At 37.5% G+C, this 19654-nt stretch overlaps 1 pseudogene; it reads right to left on the bottom strand.

The window, feature by feature from the left end:
• Positions 1-7735: 7735 nt before the first annotated feature.
• On the bottom strand, positions 7736-9751 carry LOC131658912 (uncharacterized; annotated as a pseudogene).
• Positions 9752-19654: the final 9903 nt, after the last annotated feature.

Below are 19654 nucleotides of genomic sequence, written 5' to 3'. Positions count from 1 at the left end.
GCAAATAAGATCTGAATTTGTCAAGAGCAAAAACAATAGCTAGCAGTTCTTTTTCAGTGGTAGTGTAATTAGACTGTGCAGAATCTAAAGTCCTAGAAGCATAGTAAATAACATGGGCAGCCTTGTCAACTCTTTGTGCAAGGACAGCCCCAACAACATAATTGGAAGCATCACACATAAGCTCAAAAGGAAGTGTCCAGTCAGGGGGCTGAATGATGGGAGCGGAGGTCAATGCTTTCTTCAAGAAGTCAAACGCTTGTTTGCATTTGTCATCAAAATCGAAAGTGACATCATTCTTCAACAAGTTTGACAGCGGAAGAGCTATCTTGCTGAAATCCTTGATGAAACGCCTGTAAAAACCTGCATGACCAAGAAAAGAACGAATCTCGCGAATGCAAGAAGGGTAAGGCAGTGTAGAAATCACATCAATCTTAGTAGGGTCAACATAAATTCCTTTTTCAGAAATAATGTGACCAACAACAATTCCCTGCTCAACCATAAAATGACACTTTTCATAATTCAAAAGAAGGTTAGTCTCGATGCACCTTTCTAAAATCAAGCTTAAACTGTTCAAGCATGCATCAAAAGAGGAACCATAGACAGTAAAGTCATCCATAAACACTTTCATGCAATTTTCAATAAAATCAGAGAAAATACTCATCATGCATCGTTGGAAAGTTCCAGGAGCATTGCAAAGGCCAAAAGGCATCCTCCTGTAAGCAAATGTACCGAATGGGCACGTGAAAGTGGTCTTTTCTTGATCTATAGGTGCAATATGAATCTGAAAGTAACCTGAAAAACCATCAAGAAAACAATAATGTGATTTACCAGCTAGCCGTTCAAGCATCTGGTCAATGAACGGCAAAGGGAAGTGATCCTTTCTAGTAGCCTGGTTCAATCTCCTGTAATCAATACAAACTCTCCAGCTGTTCTGGACTCTAGTGGGAACAAGTTCATTCTTTTCATTTTTTACCACTGTGAGTCCAGATTTCTTAGGTACAACCTGCACTAGACTTACCCACTTACTGTCAGAGATAGGATAAATGATACCTGCTTGCAAGAGTTTGGTTACCTCTTTCTTCACAACATCAAGAATCAAAGGATTAAGCCTCCTTTGGGGCTGTCTTACTGTTTTCGCTCCATCCTCAAGTAAAATCCTGTGCATGCACATCGAAGGACTAATACCTGGAAGGTCGGCTAATGTCCACCCGATTGCTTTCTTATGCCTCTTCAATACCTGCAAAAGTTTGTCTTCTTGATTGAAATCAAGGTTAGAAGAGATAATAACAGGAATTTTTTCATTACGCTCCAAGTAAGCATATTTCAGGTTCTCAGGGAGCTCTTTTAGCTCTAAGGACGAGGGCTGCTCGATGGATGGAAGGCTCGGGGCAGCCGGGATATCAAGAGCATCAACTGTAAAAACATCCTCATCGGTAACAACTTCACCTGTAGGAAATGTATCAGGCTGCAAGGAAGCATCAATTTCAGCACAAAGAACACAAACGTTAGTGTCAGTGCAATCAGGACATGAATAAATATCATCAAAATCAGAGAGAGATGGAAAATCAAGTACAAATAATTCAGAACAACTATCATCAACTAGTTCAGAAATCAACTCAATGTGAAAAACGGAATGCTCCTCCAAGGGAAATTTCATGGCGTCAAAAATGTTGAATTTTGTGACAATGTCACCAAATTCCATGGACATGGTTCCATCATCAACATTAACTTTTGTCTTTGCCGTTTTCATGAACGGTCTGCCTAAGATGATGGGAGCTCTGCATGACTTATTTTCTCCTTCCATGTCAAGGATGTAAAAATCTGCAGGAAAAATTAAATCATTAACTTGAACGAGGACGTCTTCCACTATGCCGGTGGGACGTGCATTGCTCCTGTTCGCCAGTTGAACGATTAAACCTGTATGCTGCATGGGACCAAGGCAAAGGTTATTATAAATAGAAGTAGGCATAACATTAATGCCCGCTCCTAAATCAAGCAAACAATTATCAAATTTCTTATCCCCGATGGTACAAGGAATAGTAAAAGTTCCCGGGTCCTTGCACTTTTGTGGCAAGACCTGACAGATGGCCGAAACACTTTGGTTGGGCTGAATGAAAGCAGAGATGCTTCTTCCCAAGTTGACTCTGTCACTTCCTTTCACTTTTCTCTTGTTTGTACACAGATCCTTCAAAAACTTTGCATACCTTGGAATTTGCTCAATCACATCAAGAAGCGGAATGTTTACCGTTACTTTCCTGAACATATCCAAAATTTCTTTTTCTTTGTCTCCCTCCTCAATTCTTTTATTTTTCAGAACTCTATGTGGGAAAGGAACTGGTGGCACATACTCCTTTTCTTTATTTTTTTCAGTTCCGACCACAACAGAAGAAGGGGAAGAAAGCTCAGCTGGAGGAGGTTCAGAAGAAGAAAGTTCAGAAGTTACCTCAATGAATTTTTTATTTTTTTCAGGGGCTGGTTCTGTAACCTTTCCGGATCTCAAAGAAATAGCGTTCACATTAGCATTACCATTCGGATTGACAACAGTTTGTGCTGGAAGTTGGTTCGAACCTTAAGCTTGCATATTATTTATTTGAGTAGCAAGTTGTCCCATCTGTGTGGTCAAGGTCTGAATGCTAGTGTCGGTTCTTTGTTGAAATTGAAGGTTTTTCGTGGCCATTTGTTTAACAAGATCTTCCAAGGATGGTCCGGAAGTAGTTGCTGGAGGGGTGTGATGTGGCTGAGGTAATGGAACGGTAGGCTGTTGTTGTGAGGGCTGCTGATTTCCATATCGAAGGTTGGGATGATTCCTCCAATTGGGGTGATATTTGTTGGTGGACAAGTCAGGGGTATTGTTGTACCTGTTCTGGTTGTAAAGGTTGGCTGCATAAGCCTGAGGCAGCTCGGTAACAGTATCATCTTTCAGAAGAGGACAAGTATCAGTGGGATGATCATGAGCTGTACAAATGCCACATAAAGTTGTTGTTTGAGGTTTCGCTACTGCAAGTTGTTTGACTAAAGCGGTCAGCTCATCAATTCTGGTTTCTAAAGCTCTGTTCGAGGAACCTTGAATTTGATGTACATCCTTGGTATGGACAGAATTGGTTCGAGTGGTGAACTGCTGTGAATTTAAGGACATATTTTCAATAAGTGCCCTAGCAGCAGCTGGAGTTTTGTCAACAAGTGCTCCACCACTAGCAGCATCAAGAATGTTTCTATCCATAGGCAACAACTCCTCATAAAAGTACTGAATGAGAAATTGCTCGGTAATCTGATGTTAAGGACAGCTTGAAACTAACTTCTTGAACCTATCCCAATATTCAGCCAATGACTCGTTATCTTGTCTAATACCACAAATCTCTTTTCGGATTGAAGCAGCTATAGAGGCAGGAAAATACCGCTCCAAGAACACTCTCTTCAGAGCATTCCAGCTTGTGATTGAATTCGGTTCGAGATCATATATCCAATCCTTCGCTGCACCCTGCAAAGAAAAAGGAAAAGCACGAAGTTTGATATGATCTTCAGTGATCCCTTCAGGCTTCAATGGTGTAGAACACACCACCTGGAATTCCTTCAAATGTTTGTGTGGATCTTCACCTGCAAGACCATTAAACTTTGGCAACAAGTGTATTAAACCCGATTTTAATTCAAAAGGAACAGCCACAACATCATATTCAATACATAAGCCATTATAATTCACATCAGGGGCTGCAAGTTGCCTTAGAGTTCTATTGTCAGCCATTTCAAGAGCAAATTCAAATTCAGAATCAGAAGCAAACAAGTTATGCAAATAATCAGACTCAGAATCAGACTCAGCTATGGTCGGTGAAGGTGAACTATTGCTAGCCTGGCCTGCTCTACGAAGTGTGTGCAAGGTTCTCTCTACCTCAGGATCAAAAGCAACAAGTTCAGGACAAGAAGACCTAGTAGCCAGGACTAGTGCACAACAATGCAGCAACAATCGTGAAAATGCCAACTATGTCCCTAAAACAAACACAATGAAGCAAATCGATTAAAAACAATTCAAAAAAATAAACTGACACCGAAAATAATCAAATGACGCAAAAATAGAATTTTGATAATTTTTTTGGATTTTTTCGACTCTATGAAAACAGAAAATAAATCATTAAAAATAGTAAAAAGCCAGCCTTTTTTCGCGATTCTGAACGTTTGTCACGTAACTACTCTGTAGTAGGTGACTTATGATCAGGGAATTTTTTCACACCTAACTGTCGGGACAGATTTTCGTAACGGTGCAATTTTCCCAAAAACCGATTTTTCGACTTAAAAGGCGTTATGGCCTAAAACGCAAGGAACCTATGGCCAAAACGCACAAACACTAAACCTATGACTCTAATATCAGTTAATATTCACAAGAGTCCCCGACAACGGCGCCAATTTGATCCACTGTCGCACGCGGGTCAAAAACGAGTTAATCTGTAAAACTGTAGTAACGACGGTAACGTAACTCATTTATCGTCTCTCAAGGACTCTTGGGTTTTACTAACCAAAATCGAAATTGGGGGGAGGGGGGGTTGGTTTGGTAGTCAAAAAAGTGCTTATCAAAAGCGATTCTTAAAATAAGCTGTTTTGAAAAAGTGATTACGAAAATAAGTCAATCTACCGATTCAGCTCCTACCAATCATCGATTATTAAAATCTCACTATCCTAAGCGGATTCCTTTCTCGTTCGATTACAATATAATCAACAAGCGCAACAATATTATACGAATTATATTTTCCGTTTGCCGAATTAAGCATTCGGTTAAGCGATAAGCGGGTTAACGATTAAGCATACGATAAACACACAGATAAATTGAAAAACATAAATCAATCGAACCAAACAACATATATTACGAATATCAAATTAAGCAAAATATAAACAAAATATATCATTGAAGGAAAAGGAATTTTATTGCAAAACTTATAATAATCGCATAGTTTCGGAACCTGAATTCGGTAGATCAACCAAAAGTGATTAGTTCTCCATGGCCATTCGTACAAACTCTCAAAATTTCGTCAAAAGTGTATGGAATGCTACAGTACTGCGGCTGCTACCCTAAGGGGAAAGAGTACAACCCGTTTTACAATCCAACTGGGTCAAACATACGACCCAGGCCTAAAACTAATTGACCAGAAACTTAACTAAAACTAGTGCTGCAACTTCAACGAATTTTCTGGCCCTTCTACAGTCCGATTCTGACTTCGACTCCAACATAATAATTGTAGCTCTTTCTCTTAGATTTCCAGCGATTACTAGAACGCCTCAATCGGACTCCTGGAACTCCAGATATGGTCGTTTTTAGGCAGACTGCTAAAGCTGAAAATTAAATACGAAAATCAAATAACAATTAAAATAAATCAAAATATAAAGACATTATAAAATACAAAAATAAGACAAGCAAACCATGGAAATGTATAAGCACAAACGTAGAGGAATGTGCATCAAAATGCACTGATCAGCAGTCGGTTTAAACAAACTGAAAACCTTCCGGGCGTGGTTTACCATTTTCAACGGCTCTCTCTCTTGTTACAAAAAAATAAATAAAAAATTATGTTAAATAGACCGATAAGAAAATATTGAATAAACGTCTAAATTATAAACGGTTAAATAATGTAGTCGGGCAAATTATAAAAAATACCTCTCCCTCCCAGATACGCCGAGCGACGTGCTCGTGGTAGGTAAGCAGCACAAAAGTGTCACTGGGCCCTCCTGGGTAGCCCTCCTCCTGCTCATCCTCCTTCCCGAGTGGAGGGTCAACATCCGGTACCTCCTCCGCCTCGTGCTATGACACTGCCACCTCCTCCTCCTCCTCCTCTCGCTGGCGGGAAGAAGATACCCGAGCCAGACGACTCCTCGATCCAGATGTAGAGGTACCCTCGTCCATCTCCACGGGAACTTGCACACGTCGTCCCCGACCCTGCCCCCGTCCCCGTGTCGACGCCAGCTGCGCCGCCGCCCGCTCGCGTCTAGCCGATGCAGTCTGGGTCACTCTACCCTGTCTGATGCGTGCTTGGTTGTATGACATGTTCCTGAAAACAATTGAAATCGATTAATATGCGAGAAAACATAAAGAACTAAAAAAATGCACTTCTGATACAATTCGGAAGTTCATTTCCGAAACTGGGAATGGAGGTGTTTTTCGGAAATGAACTTTCGAAACACCCCTGCGAGGAAGTTTTCTGCAACTTCCATGGCAGACCCCCAAAACAAAGTTCAAAACTATGTTTACACATTCTAAACAACCTAAATATCACTACCAACCTAACCTAATACATTTTTTGCTATTTGTAAACACCCTAATATGAATTTTAATCATAGATCTAAAACTCAAAATGCTTACCGATTGATGAGATTGGAGGGCTTTTGAATGTAGTATAGGAAGCTTATTGGATCCTTTGATGTAGCCTTGGAAGTGTTTGCACAAAATTTCTCTGGGGTTGTGTTTGATGTGGAATTAGGGTAAATGAATGGGGGAGGGGGGCTGTTTTGCTTAATCTGCAAAACGCGCAGTATTTCGGAAATGAACTTCCGAAATGCTGTTTTCGGAAATGCATTTCTGAAATATGTCAAATTTTGAAGAAAAAAAAAAGGCGCTTTCGGAGATGCATCTCCGAAAATACCTTTTTCTTGCATTTCGAAAATGCATTTCCGAAGTCAGGAGTATATGTGGTTTTTCATCAGAGGTGACCTAGAAGGTTGGGAGGTGGGCAAAGAATTTTCCTATTTTTAAGTATAAACAATTTATTTATATCAATACAAAAATATAAATAAATAATAAAATTAAAATTTAAACCTTAAATCAATTGCTTACAATTATTTAATTAAATTTTCCTTTACATAATATAAACATTATTTGTTTGAATGTTAGTAACAATCCTTTATCTGACATTGCAGATTTTTCTTCCCCTTGCCAAAGTAGGACTGATTGTCGAGACAAAGCATGTTATAGTCCTTTAAAACGGAAATGCATTTCTTTTAGATGTGAGTGTGCATGAAAGTGTTGAGAATAAGTAGAACAATAATGGCTTAAATAGTAAGCATGCTCTTTGCAATGGCATAATACTCACAATCCACTAGGACAAACTTTTGTTTTGTTTACAACAATTTCTTTTGTTTATAGCAATACAACCATAATATATATATATATATATATATATATATATATATAGTGGCTGAGCCAGAAATTTTAGGTAGCCTGGACAAAATTTTTAACCGCGAGTTACATGTGACATAATATATAAATAGTCATAAAATGTACTACATAAGAGAGATGAAACCTAACCTGTAAATAGTGTGCTAAATAAAATTAGGAGGTAAATGCCCTCTCCGAGACCTCTTTGCGGTGAATGTTCGTATAATATCAACATCTTTAAGTGACTTGAATATCTCTCGTTCGGTGTAACATATCATCAAGTCATTAAACCACACATCGTTGATCTTGTTGCGCAAATTAGACTTGATAATCTTCATTGCTGAAAAAGCTCTTTCGACGGATGATGTCGACACCGGCAATATCAAAGCCAACTCAATGAGTCTGTAGACCAATGAAAATACCAAATGTTTCTCAGTTTGAACCATCTTCATAGCCAAACTTTGAACATCTTCACAAGAAGTAAATGAAGCATGCCTTTTCACTTGATGTACATAAGTCTCAAGTTGCTCCCTTATTGTTCCACGATCATCATTAGAAAAGTCTGCATGATAAATATCAGCAAGACGAACAAGCTTATCAACATCAAACTTGGAAAGAGTTTTTGGGGTCAAGACATGAGAAGTAATCCAACACAATGTTACTTCCTTCACTAAACCGGTGATCCATCTCCACACATATTTTGTCAATAGCAACATAAAAAATCTCTGCACGGTAATGGTGAAGATTAGTGACAGTCCTCCCTTCTCTTCTTGAACGACCCCGAACCGATATTTCTTCATCCATATTTGGCACCGGAATACATTTAGCAACACAAAATTCTTGGACATCAATAAATAAATCATCCCAACCATTCTCTCTCAATGTAGCCAATCGAGCTTTAACATCACAACTAATTCCATACCAAGCACAATACTAATATCTTTTGTTTGCAAGATTTTTGAAAGTTCATTTGAGATACCAAACAACTTTAACATAAACTTCAAAATAAAAGCAAATTTAAAGCTCTCCATTTTTTCTATCAAACCTGCTGCTTGAGATGGTCCACGTCCATCTTCATCAACAATACTAAGCACCTCTAACACGGAAGACCACATCTCATCCAAACGAATCAAGGTAGTATAATGTGAACCCCATCTAGTATCCCCGGATCTAGCGAGACTAGTTGATTGGTGCAAGCCCTTTCCTTGAGATATCTCACCACTCTCAAGCCTATTCAAAATATATTGGTGTTGTGCCTCTGTCAAAGCATCCATTCTCTTGCAAGATGCACTTGTTGTGTGAGATATACCCAAAGAAATCATGAATAGATGAGCAACTACTAGCAACAGACACAACCACCAATTGCAAACGGTGAGCATAGCAATGGACATAGAAAGCATAAGGGTTTTCATCTAGAATCTTTCTTTGCAAACCATTAAATTCACCTCTCATATTTGAAGCCCCATCATATCCTTGCCCTCGTATCCTTGAAATAGATAATGTGTGACGATCAAGAATACCATAAAGAACATCCTTTAGTGCCTCCGATGTAGTATATTTGACATGATGTAGAGCAATAAATCGTTCTACAATTTTTCCTTTGTCGTTCAAGAACCTAGCAATAAAAATAAAAAGTAAAATGTATTCAACAATGTTATATGGAGGCATGGAGAATAATATGTAATAGGAATTGGAAAATACAACTACTAACCTCAACATCACCGCCATTTGCTCTTTGACAGATATATCACGCGACTCATCAATAAGCATAGAGAATTGTCTTTCACCAAGCTCTTCCATAATGACCTTGGTAATTTCATGTGCACAACACGTTGCAAGCTCCTTTTGAATGTCACCAGAAGTCATTGTGCAATTTTTTGGACCACGGCCAAAAGCATCTCTCACTTTTTCATCATTAGATTTTACCCAATCCACCATCTCTCTAAAATTGCCCTTGTTTAGAGAAGTAGAGCTTTCATCATGGCCACGGAAAGCAATGCCCTGTGCTATGAGATATCTAGTACAATCTAAAGAACAAGTCAAACGGATCTTATAGAATTCTTCTGATTCTCTAGTTGCTCTAGCAAAGATACTTGTCACACTATGCCTTTGATTATTATAATCATCATAGTGCTTCATACATGAGTTGTGTTTACTATTATGACTACCAATATGATCTTTGAAGCCTTTAGATGCATGCTTCCAATCTTTAAATCCGTCTTTGTTAAAGACTTCATAACCAAAGTGTTCGGCCCTCCCGGACGGCTTAAAGAGAAAGCAATAAAAACAATAAGCTGCATCCTTCGACTCACTGTATTCAATCCATGTATAATTCTTATACCATGCTTTACAAAACGCTCTTTAAGACTTCCCAAATTGAGTACGAGGAAATATTGCTAAATCTGGTTGCGTTGGACCCTTCAATATATATGCCCTCCTCACTTGGTCTTGAATATCCGTAGCATACTCATGAATTTGTTTCCTACATCCTGGAACACGTACAATCTCATTTGGATTAAATTCATTGGCAACATTAGGCGGTGTTTCTTCTACTTCGGCTTCCGGTTGCACAACATTAACATTCTCAATACTTGTTCTAGGAACCAAAAATTTTCTCATCTCTGAAATTTAATTATCTAGAAAAATAAAATATGAGGTTAAATTGAAAGTAAAATGGTCCGATTTTGGTAAGCAAGCGAGAGCCTTTAACTCTAAAGCCCACAACTAAATCTAATTACTTTAAATAATAATAAAAATATAACATAAATAAATAAAATAAATTAATTAATAAATTAAACTAATTGTTAAATTAAACCAATTAATAACTAAACCTAATTCACACATGTTTATACCAATTTAAAAAAATCGAGAAAAAAAAAAGTAAATTAGACAAAACTACCACACACTACCTACACCTAATTCTCTTTATAGTTTCAATTATTAACTTTTTTTATTAAAAAAATTGCAAAACAAAATAACACAACACTACACATTTTTTTGGTTAACTCAACACAGGACCACACACTACCTAGACACATTACACACACACTACCTAGTAGCTATCCTACTTCTCTTCTCTACACTACCACCACACAACACAACACAACTTTCATAGTTTCATTTTCAATTTTATTTATCCTTTTCATTTACTGTGACAACAATAACTAAACACAACACAAACACAACTACACTAGCAGTCAAGCATGGAAGTGGAAATTGGCGAAATAAAAGAAGAAGATAGGGGAGATTATCACCTTACGGTCACAACTCACGACGGAGAGATGAGGCGGTAGAGTTTTATTTTTCTCAAAACCTTTTTACCAGTAGTTTTGTAAGAAGGTTAAGGGTTTGTTTTAAGGATATTTTTGTTTTGTTTTGATTCATTAATAATTAATTGGGTTGGGCCTAGACCATTGGTTATTTATTTGTTTTAATTTTTACACCATGTTTTGACTAATTTTGCCCCTAATTTTATCTAAAACTCTAATATTAAATTAGGCGAAATACAAAGAAAATAGGGGTTGAGCCCGGGCGGATGCCCGGGCTAGCTGGGCACTAGAATGGCTTTTTTGTATGAGAATGTGAGAATGAAAAAGTCCAATGGTTCAGATTCATTCTCGCATTCTCATATAAAAAAGTCATTCTCAAATGATATGCCCTTATATATATATATATATATATATATATATATATATATATATATATATATATATATATATATATATATATATATATATATATATATATATATATATATATATATAATTTATTTAATATTTAAACTATTAATAATTAATAAATTATTTAATATTTTAACTATTAATTATTAATTCAAGTATTAAAGATCAAATAAATTATTTAATAATTTAACTATTTTATATTTTAATTCTTATTATTGTAATTAATGTGCATTTGAAATGTTCTTATCTAATACATTTAATTATGGTTGAAATACGAAATATCAATATATTTAATAAATTAAATATTTTAGTTTATTTTAACTATCTAATTTATTAAATAATTAGTTATTTAAATATTTAAATATTAATATTTTAATTATTTAGTTTATTAAAAAATTAATTTTTTAAATATTTCAACTATTTAATATCCAATCACACTTTAATAATTTGTTTAAATATTTAAAAACTTGTAAAAAAATTTTAATAATTAACTAATTAAATACTTTAACATGACTATTTAACTTTAATAATTAATTAAATAAATATTTTAATTATTATTTAATTATTAACATTACTATTCAACATTTTAGACAAAACATAACATAACATAACTCATTTTAAAAAAATTTCATTTAAAAAAATTATCACAAGTATTCTTTATATACATATGCATTGCGATTTTGTAACATGGAAAATTAGTGTCCTAGTGGATTTCACAAGTATTCTTTATATACATATTTTTTAGGCAAAATACCCTTTTTGGTCCCGTATGTTAACCTCAAGGTTCACTTTGGTCCCTTAACTTTAAAAAGTTTCATATTGGTACCTTAACTCTCCAAAAGGTGTCATTTTACTCCTTTTTGTCATATTAGCGACTGATTTAGCGACCAATTTTTGAGTTTTTCTGTCGCTAATATGACAAAAAGGACTAATATGGCACCTTTTGAAGAGTTAAGGGACCAATATGAAACTTTTTGAAGTTAAGGGACCAAAATGAACCCTGATGTTAACATACGGGACCAAAAAGGACATTTTGCCTATTTTTTATAAGTGATTTTTATGATCATATCGCCAACATGTTTATGTTGATATGGTTCTTCTCCTCTAGGTTTCACATATCCTATATCTTTTCTAGCATTTCTACTAATTCCAGTTTTTCAGTTTTTAGTTTGCAAATATGTTCTTTTAACTCAGAATTTTATGCTTTTAGTTTTCTAGATTCCTCATAATCGAATACCAGATCGTGTTTCAAGTTCTTGTATTTGATTTGAAGTTTCTGATGTTTTTCAAGAATTTATGATAAGCTATCTTCTAATTGAGATCTATAAAAGTTATAGAATACCCCTTCTTCTTTTGTGTCTGATTGTGATTCGGATGAACTGGAATCACTTGATATACTGGCCATCAAGGCAATGTTGGCACGTTCATCTTCTGATTCAGATTCTACTCCAAAAGATTCTGAGTCGTCCCATGTAGCCATAAGACTTTTCTTCTTTTCTTTAAAATTCTTCTTTGGTTTTTCCCTCTGAAGTTTAGGACAATCGCTTTTGTAGTGACTAGGTTCCTTGCATATGTTACATACAATTTCCTTGCTTCTAGACTTTATGTGTCCAGAAGATGATCCAGAGTGATCTTCTGATCTTTTAGGGTTTTTGAACTTCTTTTGTCTTTGCTTCCAGAGTTGTTGGACTCTTCTAGAGAGAAGAGATAGTATGTCTTCTTCTGATGAGGAACCCTGTAATACGGTGAACTGACTTTTTATCGATCGAAATGTCGCGGTTAAGCATGAGTCGCCACCGACTTTTATTTTATCCAAACAAATTCAGAAAGGCTAAAAGAAACAGAAAAAAACCTTTTAAAGAAATCTAAGTTCGGGGGGTAATTTATGCAAAGGGAAGGTGTGAGGCACCCTTTGCATCCATGGTTTTCCATGGGCTCTTAATTGCTTTGCTTGCTCGTTTTCAGAAAATGTAGATGAAAGAGGAAAAAATGGACTTTAGCTCGTAAAATGAGCGTAGCCAGTTTTTGAAGAATTTTGAGAAAGAATATAGAAAATAGAGCATGGCAAGGCAATTAGGGGCAATTACCTTAAACTCAGATGATAGGTCTCTTTTTAGCCTTTCAGAATGAAAGGGTCAATCCTTGCCATAAGAGGGCAGGAAGCCTTTCGTTTGGAGGTAGAACGGTCATCTCGTTATCATTCGCCCAAAGACTGACCCATGCCATAGAGAGGCAGGTAGTCTAAGAGGAAGGATCCAGAATAGCCTTTCGTAGGCAACCAGAAGATACCTCAGCCTTTTTCGTAGGCAACTTCCGAGGGTCGAGGTCATGTTAGTGTATCGAAGGCAGCATCATTAGGGACCATGACCTTTAATCGAGGCAACATGGCTGAGGTATCCTCGTATTCGAGGGACTGGCTATTCTGCAAAAAATACACAAGGCAAAGGCAACGGGCAACATGCAACAGAGAGGGTTACCCAAAAGTGTGCGTGTGTGCACCAATCACATGATTCAATTCGGAATATATTATCTTATAATTAAATGGCTCTAATTCAGTTCAAGATTGCACTCCCTAAATTACTAACCACGCAATTTAAATGATATAATCACACAAATACGGGGGAGGGAAATTGTAACCAGCGGATCCCTTAATAGGGTTTGATATAAGTAATAATAAAGCATAAAATATTAAGGTTAGGGTTTAGGGTTACCAACACTCGTAGCCTTGGCGGTCAACAAACCCTGAAAATTGAAAAGGAAGCAATAAACAGAAGAGAGTGAGTGTATTATTTGTTCAGAGGCAACTAGGGTTAACCCTAAAAATAAACATAACAATACAGAAAAAGGGTAAAAGAAACATAGCTTCGATTGATGAAGGTTGAGAATTGGAGGTAGATTGAAGCATTGACTCTAACCATCTGATAATTGAATAGAGAAATAAGAGGAAGTGAGTGTAGAGGGATTTCATTGACAGGGGCAATCAAACCCTAATTAAAACAAAATAATAGGCGAAAAATATTAAATAAGAAGAAATTAGAACTTAGCTTCGTTCTTTGACGTGGCGCGCAGTCGGAAGGCGCTTGAAAAGACAATCCTGAAAAGGCACAGAAAAAGAAATATATTGAGTGTACGCACGATCTTCGTAAAACCCTGATTCAGGTATAAGTTAGTCATAGTTAATAAAATTGTGAGATTTTGGATCGAACTCTAGTATGGCCGAAGGGTAGCTTCTTGGTTCGACAGGGTTAAGCATGAAGTCGAAGGTTGTTCACATGCTTGTGTCGAAGATGCTAGGGTTGTTAGCATGTTAAATTAGGTTTTAGTGTTTAAACCCTAATTTGTTAAGTTAGCTTGTTTATTAAGTTGACTTGTGTAATGGGCCTTGTGGAAAAAGCCCATTAGTTAGTATGTTAGGTTTTATTATAAATAGCATACTAGTCTCTCATCATTGCTAAGCTGCAAATCCTAATTTAGGGTGAGAGAGGTTATTTGTTATTCTTGTAAACTTGTAATCTTGTTTTAAGAGAAAGTAAAAGAATAACGGTTATAACCAATTATTGTGTTCTTCTTCTCCCCTATAATTTCCTATTATACTTTGTTATTGGTATCGTTTTTCACAACAAATTGGTGCGGTGAGCGTGGAGAAGATGCCGTCAACAAAGTATGAGATTGAAAAATTCACCGGAGTGAATGATTTCGGTCTGTGGCGCTTGAAGATGAAAGCCCTACTGGTTCAGCAGGGTTGTTTGGAAGCGTTGAAGGGAGAGGCAGCCATGAATGCTGCATTAACGGCAGCGGAGAAGACAACTATGATCGAGAAAGCACACAGCGCAATTCTGTTGAGCCTTGGTGATAAGGTTCTCCGACAGGTATCAAAGGAGACGACGGCATCAGGGTTATGGGTGAAACTTGAAAGTTTGTATATGACCAAATCGCTGGTAAATCGACTCTACCTGAAGCAAGCTTTGTATTCATTCAAGATGATTGAAGACAAAGTATTGGCTGAACAGTTGGATATGTTCAACAAGCTGATTCTTGATCTTGAAAATATTGATGTGAAGATCGATGATGAAGATCAAGCGCTGTTACTATTGTGTTCTTTGCCTAGATCACATGCTCACTTCAAAGAAACTCTCTTGTATGGAAGGGAGTCCCTGACGTTTGAAGAAGTTCAGTCAGCCTTGTACTCTAAGGACTTGAATGAACGAAAGGAGCATAAACCTTTGACTGTTGGCGAAGGTTTGGCCGTTAAAGGAAAACTCTTACGAAAGGATGGTAAGTTCGACAAGAAGAAAGGCAAAAGCCAGTCGAAGTCTTACAGTGGCGAAGCATCTGGCATTCGATGCTACCATTGTAAAAAGGAGGGTCACACAAGAAAGGTGTGCCCTGAACGCCTGAAATATCATGGAGGTAAGGATAATGGCAACGCTGCCATTGTTCAAGATGATTTCGAATCATCTGATGTTCTTGTGGTTTCAAGCAGTGACTCTAAGAGAGAGTGGATTATGGATTCAGGTTGCACTTGGCACATGACTCCAAACAAAGACTTGTTCGAGGAATTATGTGATCAAGATGGTGGATCAGTATTGCTGGGAAACAACAAGGCTTGCAAGATTGCAGGTATTGGATCTGTTAGATTCAAGCCCCATGATGAGTCAATAAGGTTGTTGACTGAAGTCAGGTATGTTCCTGATTTGAAGAGAAATCTGCTTTCTCTTGGTGAATTCGACAAGAAATGATATGTTTTCCAAGGAGAGAAAAGTATCCTAAGAGTCATGAAGGGTTCGAAGGAAGTCTTGAGAGGCGTGAAGAAACAAGGCTTGTATACCCTTGAGGCTGAAGTTGTAAGTGGTTCGACAAATGTTGCATCCACGAAACCTTTGTCGAAAACTGAAATCTGGCACATGAGATTGGGCCATGTCAGTGAAAGGGGTCTGGTCGAATTAGGGAAACAAAATCTGCTTGGTGGAGACAAAGTCGAAAAGCTGAAGTTTTGTGAACCCTGTGTACTTGGAAAATCTTGCAGAGTGAAGTTCAACAAAGGCAAATCAAGAACACATGGATCCCTTGATTACATCCATGCTGATCTTTGGGGGCCTGCAAGGTGTGCATCACATTCTGGGGCAAGGTATTTCCTATCCATAGTAGATGATTATTCCAGAAAATTATGGGTATTCATCCAGAAGACTAAGGATGAAACGTTTGAGAATTTCAAAAGTTGGAAGACTCTGGTTGAAAATCAGACTGGCAGAAAGGTCAAGAGGTTGAGAACCGACAATGGCCTTGAATTTTGCAATGAGGCATTCGACAGTTTTTGTGCTACCTCTGGTATTGCAAGGCATAGAACTACTGCAGGTACTCCACAACAAAATGGTTTGGCTGAAAGGTTTAATCGAACTATTTTGGAGAGAGTTAGATGTATGTTGACTAGTGCGGGGTTAAAGAAGGTGTTCTGGGTTGAGGCTGTTGCGACAGCAACATATCTGATAAACAGATGTCCTTCGACAGCGTTAGATATGAAGACACCTGAAGAAGTTTGGTCGGGACATCCACCAGATCTCGACAAACTGAGAGTATTTGGCTGCATAGCCTATGCTCACATTAGGCAAGACAAGGTCGAACCTAGAGCTCTGAAATGCATGTTCATGGGATACCCAGAAGGAGTCAAAGCTTATAGGCTATGGTGCCTAGAGCCAGGTCATAGGAGGTGTATCACCAGTCGAGATGTTGTTTTCAATGAAGCTGAAATGGCTTTTAAGAAAACTGATGATGTTGGTCGAAGTACAGAAACATCTGACGAAGAGCTGGAACAGGTAGAGATTCCTGTTGAGGTGGAGCATGCTGATGCTGAATTGCATGTCCCTGATGAAGTCGAAGAAGAAGCAGAAGATGCTGAGGAAGTTGAGGAAACTGACGATGACTACCTATTGTCGAGAGATAGGTCGAGAAGAGTCATCAAACCACCTCAGAGACTTGGGTATGCAGATCTTATAGCTTATGCATTAATCTCTGCCAGTGAGGTTCTTGATGATGAACCTAGAGATTATAAGGAAGTTATGAGGAGTCAAAATAAGACTAAATGGCTGAAGGCCATGGATGATGAGATGAAATCTCTTCATGATAATCACACTTGGGAACTGATCAAGAAACCTGCTGGGGCAAGGTTAGTCAGCTGTAAATGGATTTTCAAAGTTAAGGAAGGAATTGAAGGAGTGACGTCGAAAAGATATAAGGCAAGGTTAGTCGCAAGGGGTTTCACTCAGAAAGAAGGTGTCGACTTCAATGATGTGTTTTCTCCTGTTGTGAAACATAGGTCCATTCGAATGCTGCTTGCCATGGTGGCACAGTTCGATCTTGAACTGGAACAGATGGATGTGAAAATTGCGTTCTTGTATGGTGATCTAGATGAAACGATCCTGATGAGGCAACCTGAAGGGTATGTCGAAAAGGGGAAGGATGATTATGTGTGTAAGTTAAAGAGATCCTTGTATGGGCTGAAACAATCTCCTCGACAGTGGAATAGGAGATTCGACAAGTTCATGGCACGTATAAGTTTCATTAGAAGTCAGTTCGACCACTGTGTTTACTTCAGATTTCGACCTGGTAATTCATTTGTTATTTTGTTGCTTTATGTGGATGATATTCTCATAGCAAGCAACAGTGTCGAAGATGTGATGAGGGTGAAGGCTGAACTCAATAAGGAGTTCGATATGAAGGATCTGGGAGCTGCTTCCAGGATTCTTGGAATTGACATTCGAAGAGATAGAAAGAAGTCGAAGTTATGACTATCTCAAGAGGCATATTTACGGAAGATTCTTGAAAAGTTTGGTATGTCGAATTCGAAGCCAGTTGTGACTCCAACAAACCCTCAATTCAAGCTGAGTATTGATCAGTGTCCCAGTACTGATGTGGAAAGAGCCTATATGAATAGCATCCCATATGCTAATATAGTTGGTTCTTTGATGTATGCTATGGTTTGTACTAGACCCGACATACCATACGCAGTAAGTCTTGTAAGCAGGTACATGGCGAATCCTGGAAAGGCTCACTGGCAAGCATTGAAGTGGATTTTAAGGTACATAAATGGGTCTCTGAATAGAGTCCTAATTTATGGTGGAGCCTTGGGTGAAGATGGTAAAGCAGTAATCGAAGGATATGTCGACTCTGATTATGCAGGTTGTATGGATTCCAGGAAATCTATTTCTGGATATGTTTTCACTATGTTTGGCACAGCAATTAGTTGGAAAGCAACACTTTAGAAGGTTGTTGCTCTATCAACCACTGAAGCAGAGTACATTGCATTAACTGAAGCTGTGAAAGAAGCATTGTGGCTTGAAGGTTTTGCGAAGGAGCTGAAACTTCAAGGTCGAGGTATCACTGTTAAATGTGATAGTCAAAGTGCAATACACCTGTCGAAGAATTCAGCCTATCATGAGCGAACTAAGCACATTGATGTGAGGCTGCATTTCGTCAGAGGAGTAATCGAGCGTGGAGAAGTCCAAGTGCTGAAGGTTTCGACTGAAGACAATGCTGCTGATATGATCACCAAGACATTTTCGAGTTGCAAGTTTTTCCACTGTATGCAGTTGATAAAGCTGCATGAAGAAAGCTAGTTTGTTCCCTTGATGTTGTAGAGTTAGATCCAAGGTGGAGATTTGTGAGATTTTGGATCGAACTCTAGTATGGCCGAAGGGTAGCTTCTTGGTTCGACAGGGTTAAGCATGAAGTCGAAGGTTGTTCACATGCTTGTGTCGAAGATGCTAGGGTTGTTAGCATGTTAAATTAGGTTTTAGTGTTTAAACCCTAATTTGTTAAGTTAGCTTGTTTATTAAGTTGACTTGTGTAATGGGCCTTGTGGAAAAAGCCCATTAGTTAGTATGTTAGGTTTTATTATAAATAGCATACTAGTCTCTCATCATTGCTAAGCTGCAAATCCTAATTTAGGGTGAGAGAGGTTATTTGTTATTCTTGTAAACTTGTAATCTTGTTTTAAGAGAAAGTAAAAGAATAACGGTTATAACCAATTATTGTGTTCTTCTTCTCCCCTATAATTTCCTATTATACTTTGTTATTGGTATCGTTTTTCACAACAAAAATAAATAAAACCCAAATTAATTAATTTGACAAAAATATATTTTCGATTAAATTATCTAATCCTAATGTGTATGTTAATACTAAAAATATTAATAATTAGATAATTGAACTGTTAAATTAGTTTAAACATACAATTATTTAATTAAAATAAATAACTTTTAATATTTTTTATGAAAAAGGAAAATTTAGAACAAAATTTATTAAGAAAAATACTTAAAATAATTTTCAAAGGAAAACAAATTGTTAAACAATATATAAGTGAATAAAAGAATAAGCTATAATTAAATAAATAAATAAAATAAAAGAAGATAGAAGAAGAGGGACTTAGCGAGATTGATTCTGTGTGACGCATCCTTGAGTGTCCATGGTGGACTGCGCCTTTTGTAAGCGTTGGATCTAAGGCGTGTGCGATCTGAAGGCCCAGGTTGGCCGGTACACTGTTGTGTGTAGGCTGGACACACTGGATCTTGTAGTAAACAAATCCTAAAAATATATTGTGAGAACCTGGGGATCGAACATCCTTGAGTGTCCATGGTGGAGTGCGCCTTTTGTAAGCGTTGGATCTAAGGCGTGTGCGATCTGAAGGCCCAGGTTAGCCGGTACACCGTTGCGTGTGTAGGCTGGACACACTGGATCTTGTAGTAAACAAATCCTAAAAATATATTGTGAGAACCTGGGGATCGAACCCAGGCCCTTGTGGAACACGTACACTTATGTTCACCATCCCAACCAAACGCGCGCTTTGTTT

This window comes from Vicia villosa, linkage group LG3 (genome assembly GCF_029867415.1).
Source record: "Vicia villosa cultivar HV-30 ecotype Madison, WI linkage group LG3, Vvil1.0, whole genome shotgun sequence".
In the NCBI taxonomy this organism is placed as follows: domain Eukaryota; kingdom Viridiplantae; phylum Streptophyta; class Magnoliopsida; order Fabales; family Fabaceae; genus Vicia; species Vicia villosa.
The sequence above is the reverse complement of the archived record's forward strand: the minus strand, read 5'-3'. Positions and strand labels throughout refer to the sequence as shown.